This window comes from Indicator indicator, chromosome Z, assembly GCF_027791375.1.
Source record: "Indicator indicator isolate 239-I01 chromosome Z, UM_Iind_1.1, whole genome shotgun sequence".
In the NCBI taxonomy this organism is placed as follows: Eukaryota; Metazoa; Chordata; class Aves; order Piciformes; family Indicatoridae; genus Indicator; species Indicator indicator.
The window spans coordinates 3,207,325-3,228,675 of NC_072053.1; positions in this window are offsets into that span (position 1 = coordinate 3,207,325).

Genomic DNA, 21,351 nt, shown 5'->3' on the forward strand with positions numbered 1-21,351 from the left:
AGTGTTCTCTGAGTGCCAAAGTTGATATGAGACAAATTTGTACAGTACATGCAAACACATCTTGACCAAACTACTGGGTATGGGTCAAATGGTAGTGAGTAGTAGAAAGAGAAAAGATATTGATAGCTTTTTAAATTATATGTACATACATAGCCAGATCAAAACTCATGATTTTTGCTCTACCCATCACAAAATCCAAGACTGAATCTTGAAATCTGGCTGATTTCAATAGCTATTGCTCCATAATCAACAATATGGAAACATAGCATATCATGTTTGTTGCTCAGCTATTCCCTGTAAGTACGGTTGATTATGCATTGACATAATTTTGGACAAGCTGGATGATGCTGAGGCCAGTGGTTCAACAAGGCCAAGTGTCAGGTCATTGCACATGGGTCACAACAACCTCATGCAATCCTACAGGTCCTTGGGAAGAGTGGCTGGAAAGCTGCTGTCAGAAAAGGACATGGAGTATGTTGGTTGACAGCCGAGTGAATATGAGCCAACAGTGTGTGTGGCCCAGGTGGCCAGAATGTCAACACCATTCTGGTCTGGTTTGTGTCAGAAAGAGTGGACCAAGCAGGACTTGGGAAGTGATTGTCCCTGTACTTAGCACTGATGAAGATGCACCTTGCATGTTTTGAGCTCCTCACTAAAAGAAAGACATTGAAGTGTTGGAGCATATCCAAAGAAGGCCAACGAATCTGGTGAGGGGACTACAAGTCCCATGAGGAGTAACTGAGGGAACTGGGGTTGTTTAGTCTGGAAAAATGGAGGCTGAGGGGAGACCTATCATTGTCTACACCTGCCTGAAAGGAGGTTGCAGTGATGTGTGGATGTTAGTCTCTTATCCCAGTTAATAATCTGTATCATGAATGGAAATGGCCACGAGTTGCACTAAGGGAGGTTTTAGATTGGGATGTTAGGAAAACTTTCTTCAGTGAGATGGTTGTATATATGTTTTTGGCAACCTCTTTTTATACATAAATTGAGTAAATGTTTATTAGCTATTGTTTGTGGGGATATGTGTGGGGGCTTTTTGTAAGAGAAATGTGGGATGAGGTGTGGAGGATAAAGAACGGGTGGAAGGTGTATTTGTTTGGGGTGTGGGGGGTGGGTGGGGGGGGTGGTTTAAGTGTGCCTCGGAGGTGGTGGATGAGTGGTTAGAGTGTGGGTGGGGATGGGGGGGTGGGCTGGGGGTTTTTTTGTTTGCACCCCTGAACGTGTTGAGCAAACTGGGGCGGTTTGGTGAGTGGGACGGGCGTTTAGTGGATATGTGTCGTTTTTTCGGTGTTTTTTTTGGTTATTGTTGATATTGTAAACTTTGTTTGTTGTTGTTAACTTGTTTTCGTGTGTTCTCTGTGTTGGTCTCCTACATTAATTTTTGGTTGGTCTTTTTCCACTAGATTTTGTCTTTTTTTGGTAGTTAATTATCCCTTGGTTTTTAAAGAATAAAGAAGAACACATTAGAAAAAACAAAAAATAAGGAGTGCAGGATTCACTAGTTAATTTAAAGAAATGAAACTCTGCCACAAATAAATAGAAAATAAAATATAAATGGGATTAATACATAATTGTATACATCTAATAACTCCAACAAATATAAAAAAAACTTGAAAAAAATAAAAAAAATAAAAACACTAAAACAAAATCCAAAAAATAAAAACGAAAAACAAAATAATTATTATTTTAAATAATCAAAAAAAAAAAATAATACCAAAAAAAAATAAAAACACCGCATACATAACAATAATAATCCCACAAATAAGAGTATAAAGTGCAGATGGGGAGGGGGAGGAAGGTACAAGAGGCTTAGAAAGAGGGGAATACTTATAGCACCATTGTTTAGTAAGACTGTCATGTATGAGGAACAGAAATGCTTGAGAGTAGAGATAGGAGAAGACACAGAGTGGGGACAGAGGATCTACAAGACAAAACAAAATTTTTATATGTGACATTACCTTAAGTGTACTTTCAAAGCCAGTTCGTACCTAAACCAACAAATCTGAATAAATAATAAAATAAAACTGCTAAAAAACAAAATGTATTAAGATAACAAAAATATACTTTTCAGACAATTGAATTTAAGTAAAAAATTAAACATCTCATATTCTAAATATGGTAGTTCATAAACATACACTACTAAGCAAAGGATTAAGCTGCACAGAGAACCTTTGAAAAAAAATAAAAAAGGAGAAAAGGAATGAAGAAGGAATTTAGGGATATTAGTGTTATCAGACTAAGCCTAAAAACGGTATAAAAAAAGAAAAATGAGAACGAAACGGATAGTAATAAAAAATACATAATATGCCACACTTTCATGAAGTTAATGATTAGAAAAATAATGTATTTAACAATGCAAACTGGGAGTGGTGTTTTGATAACAGTTGGATAGATTAAAAAGCTTATTCACTTGCTTTGATTGGGTGATCCTAACTATTACACATTAAAGGAGCAGTGATTGTTTGTTTAAAGGGTTAGGACTAGTATCATATTTTATAAGTTTAAATATCATGTAGCTTTATCAGCGAGGGATTTTTTACCAGTATCTGTTGCACATCTTAACGAATTTTCAGGTAGGAAAATTTTTTTCAATTTGAAATACTTATGTAGAAATTTGACTGTTAATCAATTTATATAAGAATAAAAAACATAGATGAATAAAATAATACTGATTTTCAATGAAAGAGTTCACAACTGCAATTCTTTGTTATCGTAGGTGATGGTTTAGCAAGAGTGGAGATTAATATTGAATGTTTTATAGGTGTTTACATGACACACGTAATAATCATAAGATGAATGCGTTATTTGTATTCAGTGAACATTTCCAACAATTATTTCTGACACAGTCTCAAGTATTATACATGACAATATTAGCTTCAAAATGGACGCAGGAAAACAAATAGCGATATAACTTTTAATGCAGTGGAATAACAAACACGTTTTACACTTAGTGGAGTCAGGTGAACAGAAGAGCATACAAAGGAAGTGAAAAATGCGCTGAAACCCGATTCTATCTGTTTTAGGTAGATTTGCGTGCACACCCCCCCCCCCCCCCCCCCCACCCACACCCACCCCCCCCCCCACCACCCCCGATTGACAACAATGTCTGTATAAAGTAGTATACGCAAGATCCTTACTGAATCTATAAGTGCTGAACACATAGGACAGAGGAAAGGATGGAGGTTTTTGGTAGGCAGTGATGTTATTTCAAATCTTTAGCCATGCAGGGTTTTTGGGGCTGTAACAGTTCTATATAATAAATCTCTTTCTACTAGATGATGTAAAGCAGTTTACTCAGATCATGAAGAGATGGGAGAACGAATAAATTATGTCATATAGGTCGTAGAAGCATAAACAAGGAAGTGTTAGATTGTCAAGCTTGGGTTTTTGAGTGAGCTTAAGGACTGAAGGGTTTGAGTCACTATTAGATGCATTTGTGACATCATATAAAATTGTCTCAGAAGTGATTGCAGCTATCCATCTTTATATTTTATATGCTGGTTATTAGTGTTTTCTTACATCTAGCAGCCATAAGGACAAGAAAACTGAGTAATATCTAAATTGATTTATTCTAAAAGGTGTACTCAGGAATTATTGGAGGTTCCTTTTAGAAAGAGATTAAATATATTTATTTTTCTTTGTTCTGAGAAAGGTATGAATTTGGTGTTTTTTTCCTTCAAGTATCACTGATACGACAGAAGGTATGGGTTTACATTGAAATTTCAAAGGCAGGCAGTATTATTTTACTATGAGGCCTTTGCATGAGCATGGATTGCCAAAAACTCTGACTATGAACAGCAGAAAAAATAGTAAATTTTTTCAAAGCGAATAACAAGATCAATAAAGGAAACAAAAGCAAGCAATAAAAAAATTCAAAGAAATTAATGTAAAAAAATCACATAAAAAGCGGCCAATGAACTCTCTTTCATGTTTGATATTGACCTTAGCAAGATGGGATTATTGTATGCCATTTTATCTTTGTATTATTACAGTAGGAAGGAATACATATGTTTTAAGGACATGTATAAATAGAACTGGATGAACACAAGTATGTACAAATAAGTTTATTGATAAATAATTTGGCCTATATGAACTCTATGATATCAATTACATCCTTAACACAAATGCAAAAGAAAACCCAACACACACAAAAAATTTAAAACTAACATACAAACCACTACCAAACTTCATGAGAATAGGTTTCGCAATACTGTAAATCGAGCGGAACTACTACGAAAAATAATTGATGAATTCAATTTTTAGTTGGTTATAGTTGATTGATGTATTTTAAGAAATTGTACTTTGGGCTTAGCGTTATTGGGTAGAACAAAAGAAAAAACCCACTAAATAGGCTGAATTGACAAACTGCGAGGGATATGTAGTATGAGTGTTTTATGTGATGTCAAAGACTGGATGCTTTATGTGTTATTGAAATAATGTATAGATATAAGACATGATGCAAGAATTCTCAAATAAAATGTTGGGTCATCTATGTTTGAATCATACTTTGTTATATAGATTCATGTTTTTAAAACTGATTCCACAAAAAATACCTGCCTTCATTACAGTAGATCATTAATGCTGTTTAATTTGTTGATTGAAATTTTTACAAAGGATCAATTGTTTAAAAAAATTTGCTTTTTTTTTTGGGGACATGGAGTATATTTACAAAGCAAATAGACCTCAATTAAGCAACAAGAGACTTTTCCCTGGAAGAAAATCGGATGTTGCGAATTCCGATGTTCCTATGAGTACAACTCATAGCACATATACTAAATTATTCATAGAGAAATAACATTTAATATTAAGTTACAATTAGAATTATTTTAAATAGTAGAGTTACATCCATGCTTTTATACTTCATATATGAGCTTCATATGATGGTTCAAATGTATTTTATCTCGTGGATTTCTGAGTCGAGATATTTATAGTTTAACTAATTAGTAAGTATGCAGAGTGAAAAACAGGTTAACAAATTGTAAAGGAAAGATTAAATTGAGCATTGGAAGAGGTATTATTCATTGGCGTATTAAACTAACATTAATTCCCTTCTCAGCAACAACTTAAATTGAGATACCTGTTTATTTAGATTGCTCCATGAGGGTATCATATTTCACCAAGTAACCTGTGAAAATTCAGTTAAACAATTCATATCTTAGTAGGAAGCTACTGGACTTACAGGCAATACCTCTCTCCCCCCCTCCCTGCACAAATCTCAACATAATCTGTACACTTTACAATTTCTGACTGAAAGTGCGACATGTATTTCAAATTTAGAGATGATACTAATAAATGAGAGAAAGAACCACAACCTTGCTTCTATAAAGGAGGCAGTATTTTAAACTGATACACACTTACAAAAAAGGAAATATTTTAAGTATTATTTCATGGACCTGAAAAGTACATTGAATCGGAACAATTTCTCACAAACCACGCTAATTCAATCCACTTTTGGCTGTGTCGATAAATTCAGATGAAGTGATCGAAATGTTCATTTATTAGGTGCTTACAACACGGTAAGAGATAAATGATAAAAAAAAAAACTCGCCCATCGCAACAAAACTTAAATAACGAAAATAAAAAAAAAAAGATGAAATACATAAAAACCGCCGAATTATACAAATATACCCCATAAAAAAAAAAAAAAACGGCTAAGAAAGTGTAGGGTTTATTAAGGTTCTGGGAATAAAAATTTATGTTGGCTAGGTGATTTTGGATTTGCTTTGGTAATATTTTGTTGGGATTTTTTAAGATATATGTAGATAGATTTATTAAATTAAAAAGTGTAAGAGTAAAATAGCGGACTTAAAAAAAAAAACTTAAGATGATTTAACTGGTTGTGGACAATGTAAAAGTCTCTGTTAAATACTGAGCACAGATTACTGAATACACATGTACGGAGAAAGAACCGAATTCTTCCATTTAACATGTATTTCAAATACAGGATACAGACATTCTTAAATGTTTGATGATAGGAGTATTTAATCAAGACAACAGATAATAACATATCCATGTAGCTTATATTCTTGAAAAATAATCATTCCCTGATTTCTACCTTCATCCTTAATAGAACACACACAAAAGATAACATTTTATCAAGGTAGCTGTCAGAAGTCACATGTATGTGTACATGTTGTCTAATGAAAGCTCTGGTAGAAATATGCTATACGTCATTTAGTACAAAGCGGAAAGCGATCTAGCATCTAGCTACGTGATTATTCTTCTAAGTAATAGGATGTTACAGTAGACTTGTATTAAAAGGACTGGGATACAAAAGTGTCAAGTGAACGCAGAATCACAGTAATGAATAAAAAAAATGTATATGAATTAGTGCAGTTATTTAAGATATCCAATTATTGAAGATAAATTGGATATAATTATAAAATATGCAATTAAGAGATCACGATTGCTTATAAATGAGATTGCAGTTCTCTGAATATAATAGAATTTACTACTTTTTGATAAGGCAAGGAGTGACACATAACAGTTTTCTTCCGTAGACAGGTTTTGGAGAAAGATCTAAGAGAATTGTTAGAGTAACAAATTGTAAGCAATAAACATTATGTTTAGATATAATGATAAATGAATAGGATAAGTGTGAGATCAAATATTTCACATGGTACAAATATGTGAAAATTTGGTAGATTTTGTTTTATGATAATTTCTCGTTCTGTTACATTATTGTCTTCCCATACAAATTAATTTACCTGGAGGCATTTTGGATTAGGTTTCATTGGTGTGGCTAGTTGGAGATAGCGAATTGTGAAGTAAAACGATTGCAGTGGATGAAGACTGGTAACAAAAATTTTCATTTGAGTATCATTGTTTCAAAAAAGATGACTGGTAGAGGATTTGTTGGGACTGTTTAGGTCTGTGGGTGAACACTTGCCACTGCAGAATGTAGATTCAAATATGGTGTCATGGGTGTAAACACATAACAGGGGCATAAGTTGGACACAGGAAAATTACAGTTATTTAGTAAAAATACGTTTATCGAACATAATCTTTAGGAAAGATGAAAAGTATTTATAATTCATAATTTATTAAAATATCTTTGCTACACTATGTGGTAGTGTGTCACTACATACTATTGAATAAAATAAAGTATGATTGGGATAATGATGGGGGAAGTTATCAATCATGGACGGATTTGGAAATGTAGTGTGGACGTAGGCACAGTGGAGCGAAAAAAAAAGAGATAAAGATTATTATAATAAAGGAATAAACCAAAATGAAATCAAAGATAATGGGAGGAGGGGCATGTCTATATTGTAAATGGCACATGAAATAGAGGATACTGCCATGTATTGACAGCAGGGAGGGCCCCCCTGGTCCCCCCCCCCACAACACAGAGATGTATTTTTTTGAATAGTCTATATCCCCTTTTTACTATTTACCAATATATCACCCCCGAATAATTAAAAACAAATAGAAGAAATAATAAAGAGAATTAAAAGATTAATATAACACTCTGTCAGTTCAAGAATAAGTGCACACATGGAGGGTTGGTAGAGGTTTGGGGTGTACCTAAGGTGGGAGAAAGAGGTAAGGATTGGGTATTAAGATGGAGGAATATCTGTGAACGTCTTTTACTTTGGTCCCTTTCGGGGGAAAGATGTCGATCTGTCATATTGGGCACATTTACAGTAAAAGAAATTGAGAGTTGATTCATGTTGTATTTATTATTGGCATATCAAAAGAGCACAAGAGGTGGATGTCTTTACATGTGAAAGATATATGGTAATGGGAATGATTGTGGAAATAACAGAATGAAGTTATGTAATATAATTAGAACACATATTCAAAATTGTTGACGTTTCAGGATTAGTAGTTTGCTCATGTAAAGCTCCACATGGTAGTGATAGTATTTTTGTGATGTTTATAATTAGTGTTTGATATGTCGTTTCTGAGAATGACTTTAATGGATGGAGTCGCAGTGGATCTGTCTTGGTAATATATATTCTATAATTTAAAATTATGTTTTAAAAATATATTTTAACTTTTAAATACAAAATACAAAGCATTAGCATTATAGTATTGACATATTCAAGGTTTGACGAGTAAAAGTAATCATTCTGATCATATTTTTGTTTATTTTGCTGATATTCCTTGAGAATACTTTAATCATTGTGATCAGTGCCTTACATATGCAAGGTAAAGATTTTTAGGGGGAGCTGGTACATGCTACATGTGTCAAACTTTAAACTATCTGTTCGCGGGTTATATGGTTATTGACAAATGGATATTATTATCAAGGCAGAAATAATAGTTTCATTTTTTAATAATATTGTCCCAATAATGTAATATTTTAAAGGAAAGAAATGTAACTCACATACCATTGATGCATGGCCAGGGAGACAAGAGAAATACTTATTGGAATTTAAGGCCGTAGTAATGAGAGGATGCATATAGAACGTAGGCAGACATTCAAATAGACAAGAATTATAGTATCTGTATCACAATTCAATACTCCCCCCCCCCCCCCCCCCCCCCCCCCCCCCCCCCCCCCCCCCCCAAGAATTACATAGCTTCTGGAAAACTTTACGGCGTGTATTATTAGGATAATATATCTATCTATATTTACTAAGAAAGCTCTTGCTAACTCATTTGACATTGCCTTGTTTAATCGGAATAACATAATATTTATATAAGGATTTCATAGATAAATTTTAATCAATTAATTTATAATTTTTCAGGGGGGTAAAACTGGCTTATAACCGGGAAATAAAAGTCAAAAACAGACAATCTAAAAAAAAAAATTACATAAAAGAAAAATAAAAACCAAAAATCAGTCAAGAAAAATCAATATCAAGCTAAAGAAACTCGAATCAAAAAAAATAATTAATGTAAATGACTATAAACAAATTAGTAAAATCAAATATTAATTTAAGGTAAATGCCATATGATTTCAATAATATCATTATATTAAAGTGCAAAAGTTAAATTTCATTGAGAAAGAATGGAAACATATTTTTTTTATTTGGCTTCTTAAGGAAGGAGCATAGAGAATTAATTTCTTTGTATAAAAAAAAAAGTATTACACTAAATTAAACACGGGACAATGATTCAAAACATCATCTCAGATATTCATTATGCGACTAAATGTTTTGGATTTCCATATAGTGAATCACCAATTTGAAATCGATTAATAAAAGGAGATCATTACCACATATTGAAGTCAATGAATTATTAGTTAGCATGAAATTTAAATATGAAATATTTGAAAATTAAAAAGAAAAAATATCTGCTAGAAGCTAACTTAAATCTGTACAAACATGACTGTAATGTGATAAGACTACTGGTCATTTGACACTTGCACTTCAGAAATGCTAATACAAAAAAAAAAGCGTTGCCCCCAGTCATCAAAAGGAAGCATTTGATCACTAGAGATTGAATATTTTGAATTCCATAAATTAATTTTGCTTTCTTACACCCAATGGTGATTTATTTACATTCTTTCACTTTCTCAGCTCAAATTTTGTGAAGAAAAATTAAAAACACAGTCTTAAAACCATCACAGGGGACTAACTGTTAAGTCTCAGATATTCATACATTGTCAGTGTTGCACTAACCCTTAAAAACAACTAAGTACTCAAAACTGGGAAATAAATTAATTAATGAACTGCAAACTTTGTTTTGTGGTATTTGCAGAACTTTATTTTGCAAGTGGGACTCCTTTTCCTGGCCCATTTGTGTTTCACACAAAAAACATTTATTTTCCCCTCTTCCTGACAACACAGGAAGCAGGTTTAAATACATGGTAAAGCAGGGTCCTGTCAACACCATTTCAAAGTGAGCAGAAGCTGTACTTTGGACTTGCACCTAAATGTAATTTGAAGATGTAACCATGAACTAAACCATATTTATGCAAGCATTTGTAGTAACAGCTCACAAGCTTCACAGGGTGTTTTATTCTTATTAGTTCAATTGTACTTCTGGTTTGTCACTTGTTATCTTACCCAGCCTATAAATATTCCTGACAGATAGGAAATCTAATCCATTTTGCCATCATCCTTCACATTAAGCACACATCCTCTGCTGTCCTACTGGGGGAGAAGTAAAATCTAAGGATTCTTTAAAACCCTTCATTATTTTAAAATTCTACACTACAGTACATTAAAATTAAAACTAAAATTAAAATTAAAAGCCCTACACCCTACATTACTTGATGAGCTTTACAGAAATTGTCATAATCATGTGTGGGGTTTTTAATGACTGCTTCTTGTAAAATACTTTTGGTAGTGCAAGATCAAAGCAAAGCAGAGATGTCTGTTAGGAGATGATAATTCAGGTAAACACACTCAATGGTAAAAATGCAAATGTTGAAATGTGATTGACTTTGTTTCTATTTAATGCTTATTTTTCCTGCCAAAGTAATGACAAGTTCAAACTAATTATAGACCTGCTATAAAATAAATTGAAACTACTGTAAATCAACCTGTTTCCATTTTTTTCAACTTAACCTAGATCTCACATGGGAAAACACAGCTCAAAGGTTTCATCTACTCATCCCTCTTTTGTTCTCCAGGAATCTGATAAAGAGCTCAAAAGAAATTAGCCCAGCTATAAATACTTCCCAAATAATTCTGCCATCAATTCAAATCATACAGGAACATACCATCCTGTTTAGCCTGGAGAAGAGGAGGCTCAGGGGTGACCTCATTACTGTCTACAACTACCTGAGGGGAGGTTGTAGGCAGGTGGGGTTGGTCTCTTCTCCCAGGCAACCAGCAGCAGAACGAGGGGACACAGTCTCACATTGTGCCAGGGGAGGTATAGGCTGGATGTTAGGAGGAAGTTCTTCACTGAGGGAGTGAATGTGCTGCCCAGGGAGGTGGTGGAGTCACCATCCCTGGAGATGTTCAAGAAAAGCCTGGACGAGGCACTTAGTGCCATGGTCTAGTTGACTGGATAGGGCTGGGGGATAGGTTGGACTGGATGATTTTCGAGGTCTCTTCCAACCTGCATGATTCTATGATTCTATGATCCCAGTTGCCTGTATGATAGCATCTCTGACTTCTGTACATACTCTGCATCCCCTAATTTTGACACATCCTCACAGTTAAACTCTTTAAATCAGTAGAACCCTGTCTGGGAACTTCAGATATGTCAATAAAAAACCATACATGCACAACTGGGCACAATTCTGCATGCAGGAAGGTCTCCCTATATAAGACTTCATGCTTGGAGGGTGTTGGAAGGTGGGTGACTTCCTGACGACACCCGTAGCACAGGCACAAAGTGACTTGGTTCCCTGCCTCTGCAGGCTTCTCATGAGGTTCAACAAGACCAAATGCAAGGTCCTGCGTATGGGTCAGGACAATCCCAAACACCAATAGAGGCTGGGCAGGGACTGACTTGAGAATAGCCCTGAAGAAAGGGACTTGGGGGTGCTGGGGGATGAGAAGCTCAACATGAGCCACCAGTGTGCACTTGCAGCCTGGAAAGCAAATCACATCCTGGGCTGCACCAAGAGAAGCACAGCCAGCAAGTCAAGGGAGGTGATTCTCCCCCTCTACTCCAATCTGGTGAGACCCCACCTGGAGCACTGCATCCAGTTCTGGAGCCCCTATTACAAGAAGGATCTGGAGGTGCTGGAAGGTGTCCAGAGAAGGGCCATGAGGATGATCAGAGGGCTGGAGCACCTCTCCTATGAGGAGAGACTGAGAGAGTTGGGGCTGTTCAGTCTGGAGAAGAGAAGGCTCTGAGGAGACCTTCTTGTGGCCTTCCAGTATCTGAAGGGGGCCTACAAGAAAGCTGAGGAGGGACTTTTATGGTGTCAGGTAATGATAGGACTGGGGGGAATGGAGCAAAACTAGAAGTGGGTAGATTCAGAGCAGAAATTTTACACCATGAGGTTGGTGAGACACTGGAACAGGTTGCCCAGGGAGGTGGTAAAAGCCCCATCCCTGGAGGTGTTTGCAGCCAGGCTGGATGAGGCTCTGGCCAGCCTGCTGTAGTGTGAGGTGTCCCTGCCCATGGCACGGGGGTTGGAACTGGATGATCCTTGCGGTCCCTTCCAACCCTAATTCTATGATTCTATGATTCTATATTTATGAGCAATTTGTGACACAGGACATGCTGACACTCAGAAAAAGGGGAGGAAGAAGCACAGGTAACAAAAAATCCTACAGCATCACTTGCCAATTTCACAACGTCCTCTTCTTCCTAACATGCAGGTAGTGTCATCACAGAGCATCTCCCTTTGGGACAACTCTGGAATTTTCCCCCAAAAAATCTGATTTTATTTCTAAGGAGACATGTCTGAAACTGGGTTTCCTGGATGTGTAGGTGTTATGCCCAGTGCTGTAAATCCCAAATAAACCCACTGTAACCCACAGGTGCCTTGAATGGGTACAGCTTCTTCACATGGCGTCTTCCACAAAGTCTACACACTACTGACTCCATTGTGATAAGGCAGGTCCCTGCAGATGAGCATCCATGAAATGTTTTCACTCCATATCTGCATCCTGCATTCTGGGCAGGCAATATGCCCTTAAAAAAAAAAAAAAAAAACCAAACAAAACCAAACTATTTTAGGAGTGTTTAAGGCAGTGTAAAATATTTCATAGAGACTATTTTTCTGTCTGCTTCTGCCTGTGGAGCCAAGTTCCCTAAATAATTACCAGTCAAAACACAGCAGGCTTAGAAAGATCAGTGAAGCTCTCCAGAAGTGCCAAACATAACTTTTCTGCATACACATATATGCCGCCTGGAGAGACTTAGCATGGTTTTTTTTTTAGGGCTAGAAGCACTTGATTAATCCCTTTAGGAAAACCCCTTTATAGAGATATAAAAGTCATACTTTCAACCTCAGTTAAGGTGGTAGATGCTAAAATCATCGTATCTTTGGATATGTAGAGAATTTGCAAACCTTCTCCCTTCTTTTATTTTTTTTTCTGTTGAGGGGCATGAGTGTGCAGACATCACTCACACCTGAGGGAAAGAGGGCGTTTTTCTCATTATAAAGTGGTGGAGTTTTAACAAGCCCTGAACGAGATGGATCTACAGTTGTCAGGAAGGTTAGATGAGCAAAGGAACACATCTTTAATTATCTGTTTATTTGTTACCTCCTGTATCTTAAGTTAAACTGGAAAAAAAAAAAAAAAAAGGACACCCTCCTCGATGAGGACTATTTTTAGGTGACAATTAAACACAAACCCCACAGTATGTGCTGGTTGCTGTGAATCCAGTTCTGAAATGCCCCCCACCACTTCCAAAAATCAGGGCAGTGTGGCCAGCTGTTTTGTGGTCAGGAATGGCAGATCTTATGATAGCAATGGTATGTGCAAAGCCAGACATCAATGTCCTGCCCATGGGCTTCAATTGATGCATCTTCTCACCACTGACTTTTAAGGTGCTTGAGCACTTTCTTAAATTTGAGGAAGTCCTCGAACACCCTTTCTGAAACAGGGATGCTTTCCTGAGTCTTCAACTGTTTAAATCAAACCTTGACAGTATTGAAATAAAATGTTTATGGGAATATGTGTGCTATGCTTTAAATTAGCTTCTGCTTCTCCAGATTTAATATATTCATTGGTCACTTATTTTTCTTGGATTGCCTGAGGAAGGGAAAGTACCTGTAGCCTATGGATTAGCAAACCAGTTGTTTGAATGAAGTATTTCTTGCTCAATCACTTTTAAGGAACTCTGCGTTCCTTGTACTGCAGGGTGAGCAAAATAGAATGAGGCAGTTTCTTAAAAGTATTTTAAAAAAAAATGTAAAAGCTTCTTCTCATAAGGAGTAAAAACATGGCAGGGGGCTTGGAACTAGATGATCCTTGAGGTCCCTTCCAATCCTAACAATTCTATGGTTCTGTGATTCTAAGGTACCAACCAAGGCAGGCACAAGAACTGAATCAGTCTCAGCTTCCTTCCACCCACATTCCTCCTTTGGGAGTCCCACATATACTCCCACAGCCTCTGTCATATGCAGAATAATCAGTGAGCAGTAGGAATAACTTCGGACACATGTTTGTCTCTTTGCAAATTCAGGATTATTGTCTACTTTCTGGTGGTTTGGATTTTGCTTTGTTTCATTTTGTTTTATTTTATTTTGGTTTTTTTTTTCTCCTTCTTCTTTACTGTCTTTGAAAAGGGCATAAGAAATTGTCTTTTTGTAGCCTTCTTGTAAGTGCAGAATGCACAACAGAGAAAATATCTTTTTTTAAAATGGCTTCCAAGATAACTGCATAAGAACATTCACACACACACAAAAATGTAAGCAAAAGTGGGCCCAAGTATATTATTTTAGTTCTTTGAATGCAAAATGTATCTTTAGCTCCTATAAAGTTAGGAGGGTACTATCGTTTACATTCATCATAACCAGGAAATTAAAAACTGAAATTCTTTGTCAAAAATTCATTTTCATTGATTTTTCCTTGTTATTTTACATGTATGCATATTTAAACATCAGTCACTAAATATTAATCAATATATTAATTTTATATACAACTTTTTATATATACATGTTTATATATAAATTTTTACAAATTTTTATATATACATTTTATGTATATATATATTAATTTTATATGTGATTTTAGCACAATCACAGGTACAAAGCTGAAATACCTCTTTGCCCAGCTGAAAGCCTACAAGCAGGTGGCACTCTCCATAGCTGGTGCAGTGACCAATATTTTTAAATAAGAAGTGCCTAACAAAGTATTCAGTGTCGACCTAAAACAGAATGGTCCTTGGTTTCTGGGCTGGAGAGGTTCCCCTCATACACACATGAAAAATTTATAGATACATAGAATGGTTTAGGTTGAAAAGGACCTTAAAGATCATGTAGTTCCAACCCTCCTGCCATATTCAGGGACACCTTCCACTATTCCACATATCTCAAAGCCTCATCCAACCTGGCCCTGAACACCTCCAGGGAGGGGATATCCATGACCTCCCTGGACAATCCATTCCAGTGTCTCATCACCCTCATTGTAAAGAATTTCTTCTTAATCTCCAGTCTAAATCTGCCCTCCTCAAGCCTCAGTCCATTGCCCCTCATTCTATCACCTCGTAAAAAGTCCCTTCCCAGCTTTCTTGTAGACCTCTACAGGTACTGGAAGGGCTCTATAAGGTCTCCATCGAGTCTTCTCCTCTCCATGCTGAACGTGGAGCCTGTTCCCATAGGGAGGTGCCCCAGTCCTCTGATCATCTTCATGCCCTCCTCTGGACCCACTCCAGCAGTTCCATGCCCCTCCTATGTTGGGAAACCAGAACCAGTACTCCAGGTGGGCTCTCACCAGAGCAGAGTAGAGGGGGCAGAATTACCTCCTTCGTCCAGGTTGTGTCTGGCCTTCTGGGCTGCAAGCCCGGTAATTCTTCAGGTAAGGTCTACACCAACAAAACATAAAAAGAATATGTTTACCTTCTTGTGGAAAGTGGTTGGTAATCTTGGGGAATGATTGGGGAATGCCTGCCAGCTCACCCATAACTCGTGTAGATTGACATGGTATTTATTGATAGTCTTTCATTAGATATGCAACTATTCACATAATCAAGTTCAACTCAGCAGAGAGAATAAACATGCTGGGCCAAATTCAGATCTGACTTACTAAGTGGGTCATTTTGGGTTGCAATCATTCCACTCTACTGTAAATTTTAATTTACTATCACCGTCTTTACCATTATGTCACTCCACCATCTTTATTAGAAAGAAAACAGCCTTATATTAGCACAGTGAGGATCAGACTCTGGACCAAACAAACAGCATTAGAAATAGGATTTATAGATAAAAGTCTCCTGAATTTCTTTTACCATAGAGGGAAGGGAAGGGAAAAAAAAAAAGAAAAAAAAAAAAAAAAGAGTGATTTTGCCATACAGTCTCCAAACACAAATCCAATTCCAGTTCCAAACAAGCAAACTGATAAACTACATTACTCTGCCAAATAAATGTAGCCAAAAGTGGGCATTTTTATCTTAAGGAGAAGGAAGAAGATAGAGAGAATAAGTTATTTCCTTCAGGAGATCAAAACACGATGTGGAAAACAAGAAAATAAACTTAAATGGTGGTGTAATCCCCAAGGAAAAACTTTCAGTAACCCTGTGCCCACAGCAGACAGCTCACAAACATGTAAATCACGTTATACATAAATAACTGAAGATTACAAGAAACTGATTTACATAGATTTATTCTAACTTGAACAAACAGACTGATTGGAAAAACAGAATTACAACAGACTGGGGGTCCTGGTTGATAAAAACTCTATTATCTGTGCTGATGTGAAGGGATTATTTTAAGAATGAGAAAGAGGAAAGGGAGAGAGAAAGTTGGGGAAGGAGAGCTGGGCAATGAGGAAGCAAAGGTGGAAGTTAATGGTTGAGCTTCATGACTGCTCTCATAGCTCCAGCCACATTAAAGCATTGCCATATGGAAATAGGCACATTATATACACACTCCTCAACCCAGAGTAGTGCTCTGGGAGGCTTCTGAGCTTTTTATTACAAAAGTGCTTACCACTGTAGGTTTTCTGGCCATTTATGCTGTGCTCACTGCTATCATACCTGATCTTTTGGAGTCTGTGTTACAGTTTCTTATTTACAAATCTCAGTTGGACACTTAATTGCATGGTGAAGGGACTCCTTACCTGAAAACAGCCCTGATGCTTGTAGCAGGTATGCTAGGATTCATGGGGCAGTAAGCCATCATGTTGGGAAAGAGGATTTTATTTCATTTTGGTTTATTTCATTTTATTTTACTTTATTTTACTTTAATTTACTTTAATTTTACTGTATTTTATGGCATTGCATTGCATTTAATTTTTATTATTTTGCATTTACTTATCTATTGCCATGAAGGTAGCAAACTGCCCAGGTCATCTGAAGCCTCTCCATCCTTAGAGCTATTCTGAACTCAGGTGGATGTGTCCACACACAGCATGACCCACCTGGACTATCTGAGAGCAGGGCTGGATAACATGGTCTACAGAGGTGCCTTTTTGGTGTAAAATAGTGTCTAATTCAGTCAACTAATTTAACAGGAATCATGTGTGTGTAACACTCTCATCTGGCTTTCACATATGAAAGATGTGCAACTCACAGAGCATTCCCACACATGAGTTTCCCATTCTTCTTCATCTCAGGCTGTGACTGTGGCAGTGGTACCAAGCCACAAACATGTTTTGCTGGGAAGTCAGCTGAAATACCCTGAACCTGTGCAAAGCTGATGACTATCTACACAGCCCAACTACATCCAGGTTCTCAATATCCTCCCCACTACCAGTGCATGTTTTATTATGCCACAAAGTAGCTCTTCCTTGATGAGTCCTTTAGCAGGATGGGTCTGGTTTTGCACTGGTACAGTACTCATTCTGGTACCCACAGTGACGGCCATCTGAACTAACCTTATTGTTTTCCAGGCACCAAGTCCTGTAATTACAATCAAAGAATCATATAATAATAGAATCACAGTCTGGTTTGGCTTGGAAGGGACCCTTAAGATTATCTAGTCCAATCCCCCTGCAGTTAGCAGGGTCATCTTCAACTTGAACAGGTTGCTCAGAGCCTCCTCCAACCTAACCTTGAGTGTTTCCAGGCATGGAACATCTACCACCTAATGATAATTCTGCAATTATTTAACTTGTCTGACATGACAAAAATAAATGGCAAATCATTCTGCAGGTTTGTGCAACCTTCTGTGTTCACCAAAAGCTGGAATCAAACTATTTAAATGATGGGGATTTTTAATCAGAATCTAATTTCCCCACAGCTGGAGGCCCTGAGGGAGAAGGCAGAGCAGGGGCATCGTGGATTGGAAAAATAGAGAAGCAGATGTTTATCCACAGCACAAGGGCATTGCACACAGCTGACATTGTAGGTGCTTTCTTATAGTTTAGTTTTCAGCCTCAGAGGCATCATCTTTACATTCAGGCAGGGAGAGGTGAAAGAGAAAGAAGGAAACAAAAAGAGAAAGTAAATGGAGAGATGGTTTTATGTGCTCTATAGGAACAACATAACTGATCTCAGACTCCCAGTGGTGGTAAGAGGAGATCATAGAGTGATGGTTATTATTTAGGTTCTAACAGAAGTCCTGTGGCTTTATTTTAATTAATATGGCTATTTTAATCTGGTGATGCTCCATTTGCAAAAGTCAACTAACAGCTTATTATTCTATCAGATCTCATCAGATCCTCACTTGCCTCCACAGACACCTATTTGGTGAGAAGTCACCTTTTCTATATGCCTGCTTCCAAGCCATCTGACAGATCCACAAAGCCCTTGTCAAAACTGCCATACAAAGAGATAAGGCAATGGGACACACCAAGCAGTGCTTGCCCTTTGCTCCAGGGGGGATAGATGCTGAGGTGAAGATTTCTGTCTTTTTCCTCATACCAAGCCAAGAAAGGACAATAGTGACTCCACACTGTGACCTGTCTGCATCCAGTAATGATTATCAGAAAAGCACACAAATCATGATTGTAAAACCATCACACTTGACCTCCTGGGATGCTTTAGAAGTAGCATGATCAATTTAAGTACAGAGTGTAACAATCTAATCCAAAAACAAGTGGTCTAAACCAGTGCTGAAGGATGGCAAAGCTCTTCTTGGCAGGGAATGAAGTTTGTGTTTGAGCATGTTATCAAGAAGTCCATTGTTACCGATGCCTCAATATAACCCCTATTAGAATATTAACAATATTTCAAAACAGGCCAAGGATTTCCTCAATGCATTTCCAGTTTGAAGAATAAGAACAAACAACAGGCATAAATAGGTAAGAGTGGAAAATGAGCCACTATAGCCAGCCTGATAGATAGCAGGCATCTTGCCAAGACCAGAAAAAATCATCTTGGGGAGCAGCTACCCATAGATTGTCATTTTCAGATAATAAAGAGGCAAGCAGAGAAAGTTCACACATTTTTCCTAGACTATTTGTGGTGCAGTTCTCAAAACTTCTTCAGCATAGTATGTTGACAGGATGTTTGTTGGATTTTTTTTAGTTATGAAGTTTCTGTTTATTTCATATTAGCCAGCTGTTTCTGGCTAATATGAATTTTAGCTGTTAGTGGCAAATATTTCCCTTGTGAGACAGTGGCAAGATGTATATTAAATGATAAAGCTAGATTCACAGTATCGCAGTATATCAGAGGTTGAAAGGGACCTCCAGAGATCATCAGGTCCAACCCCCCTGCCAGAGCAGGATCACTTAGGGTAGTCTGCACAGGAACGCATCCAGGTGGGTTTGGAAAGTCTCCAGAGAAGGAGACTCCACAACCTCCCTGGGCAGCCTGCTCCAGGGCTCTGTCACCCTCAATGTAAAGAAGTTTCTCCTCATGTTGAGGTGAAATCTTCTGTGTTCTAGTTTGAACCCATTGTTCCTTGTCTTATTACTGTGAACCATGTAAAAGAGCCTCGCCCCCTCCCCTTGACACCCACCCCTCACATATTTATAGACATTGATCAGATCCCCTCTCAGCCTTCTCTTCTCCAGACTAAATAGCCCCAGGGATCTCAGCCTTTCTTCATAGGGGAGATGCTCAAGTCCCCTAATTCAGTAGTCATTTCTTTCTCTATCATAGGTTTCTGATGATTCCTCCTTAAAAAAAAAAAAAAAAGAAAAGAAAAAAATGCTCCTACAAATCTTTACCAGAGACCTAATCCCATCTCCAGTATCACAGTACATTAGAGGTTTGAAGGGACCTCAAGAGATCAGGTCCAACCCCCCTGCCAGAGCAGGATCACTTAGGGTAGTCTGCACAGGAATGTATCCAGGTGGGGTTTGAATGTGTCCAGAGAAGGAGACTCCACAACCCCCCTGGGCAGCCTGTTCCTGTGCTCTGTAACCCTCACTGTAAAGAAGTTTCTCCTCATGTTGGGGTAAAATCTTCTGTGTTCAAGCTTGTACCCGCTTGTTCATCTTCAGCAAGTGAAAAGATGAGCAGTCTGCACTACTAATTACAGTGTAAACATTTAATAAATATTGCTTCTTTTCATCCTTTGCCCTTTTCAAAAATGAAAGATTGTAGTTTACATACACAGCAGCTCCCAGTTGCCTCCTCACAATATCTGCTTGTTTTATTTACTGTCTCCTTTTGGGAAGAGGTGGAGCACATCAAAAGAGAGCAGCGTTCCCACCCTCATCTACATGTCCTCTGTAAAACAACACTCCCCCTAAAAGCACCCCAGCTCCCTCCCCACAGAAAAGCCCCAGACAGGATTTCCTATGCATCCACCTGTGACCTCAAGTGATAATTCTGATGAATTTTTAATTACAGAACAGTTATCTGCAAGCACACATGTGCCTATATGGCACACAGCTACAGATTCAGCACAAAATAGCAGAGTTGGGGGGGGGGGGGGGAGTTTGATAACTATTCTTGTATGGAGATGATTGCTTGATTTGCAGGGGATTTGTTTGGTTTTTTAGAGCAAGAAACTGTAGGAATGGTTATGTTTGGGCTCCATATGCTGGCTCCAGCCACATATTCAAGCTGGACAATAAAGCAGGGGAAAAACAGCTGATACACAAAAGGGACTGTCTAGACGGTGCCCCATCAGTCTGACTAGATTTGGTGCTGGCATTCCCAATGGGATTGTAATATAATTGTTCTGGTGTCTGCGTTCATTCCCCTTGTCAAACACCATCCCAAATATACATCCTATTTTTCAGTACAATGGGCCCAAACTGTACCATTAGGTGGAAGCAGCTTTGAAACAACAACCTAAGCAAATATCTCTTAATGCACAGAAAACTTGGCCTTTAATTTCTGGAAGGAAAAAAAAAAAAAGGAAAAAGGAACAAGAACAAACAAAAAAACTTAACACAGTCAAGTGTCATCAGAATGGAATTCATTTGACTTTCAATCAAAGCATAATTATTTATCTAAGAATCTGAATTTTTTTTTGGGGGGGGGGGAATATGAAATATAATCTCACATGTTATCAAGAAGTCCATCGCATGAAGCAAAGGCATGTTCTCCTGGAGGTTCATTAATCTCTCACCAAAAAAAAAGGAAAAAAAAAAAGAAAGAACAAAACACCAGAAATTCAGAGATGTGCAAGTGAAATGATAGCTATGGATCATAGATTGTAATGAAGGAAAAATTCAATGGGAAAAAATAAAAGAAAAAAAACATTAATTAACAAAAAAGTAGGGAAAAATACTGTAATTTTAGCTTCTTACAATTAAAGCATAACAGTGGTTACTTCTTGAACTTCTGTGAAGTGGTGAGCTTTATTTCAAATATTTTATTGTTCAAAAGATAATTGACAAATACTGGAAGTACAAACTTAATCTTGGTTAAAGATTGTTCTATATATTTTGTAAAAGACTGTGAAAAATCTGGAATAAATTAAAATTTTATCAAGGAAATTGAACATGAATATGGAGCTTCAAGAAGGGAAAACTA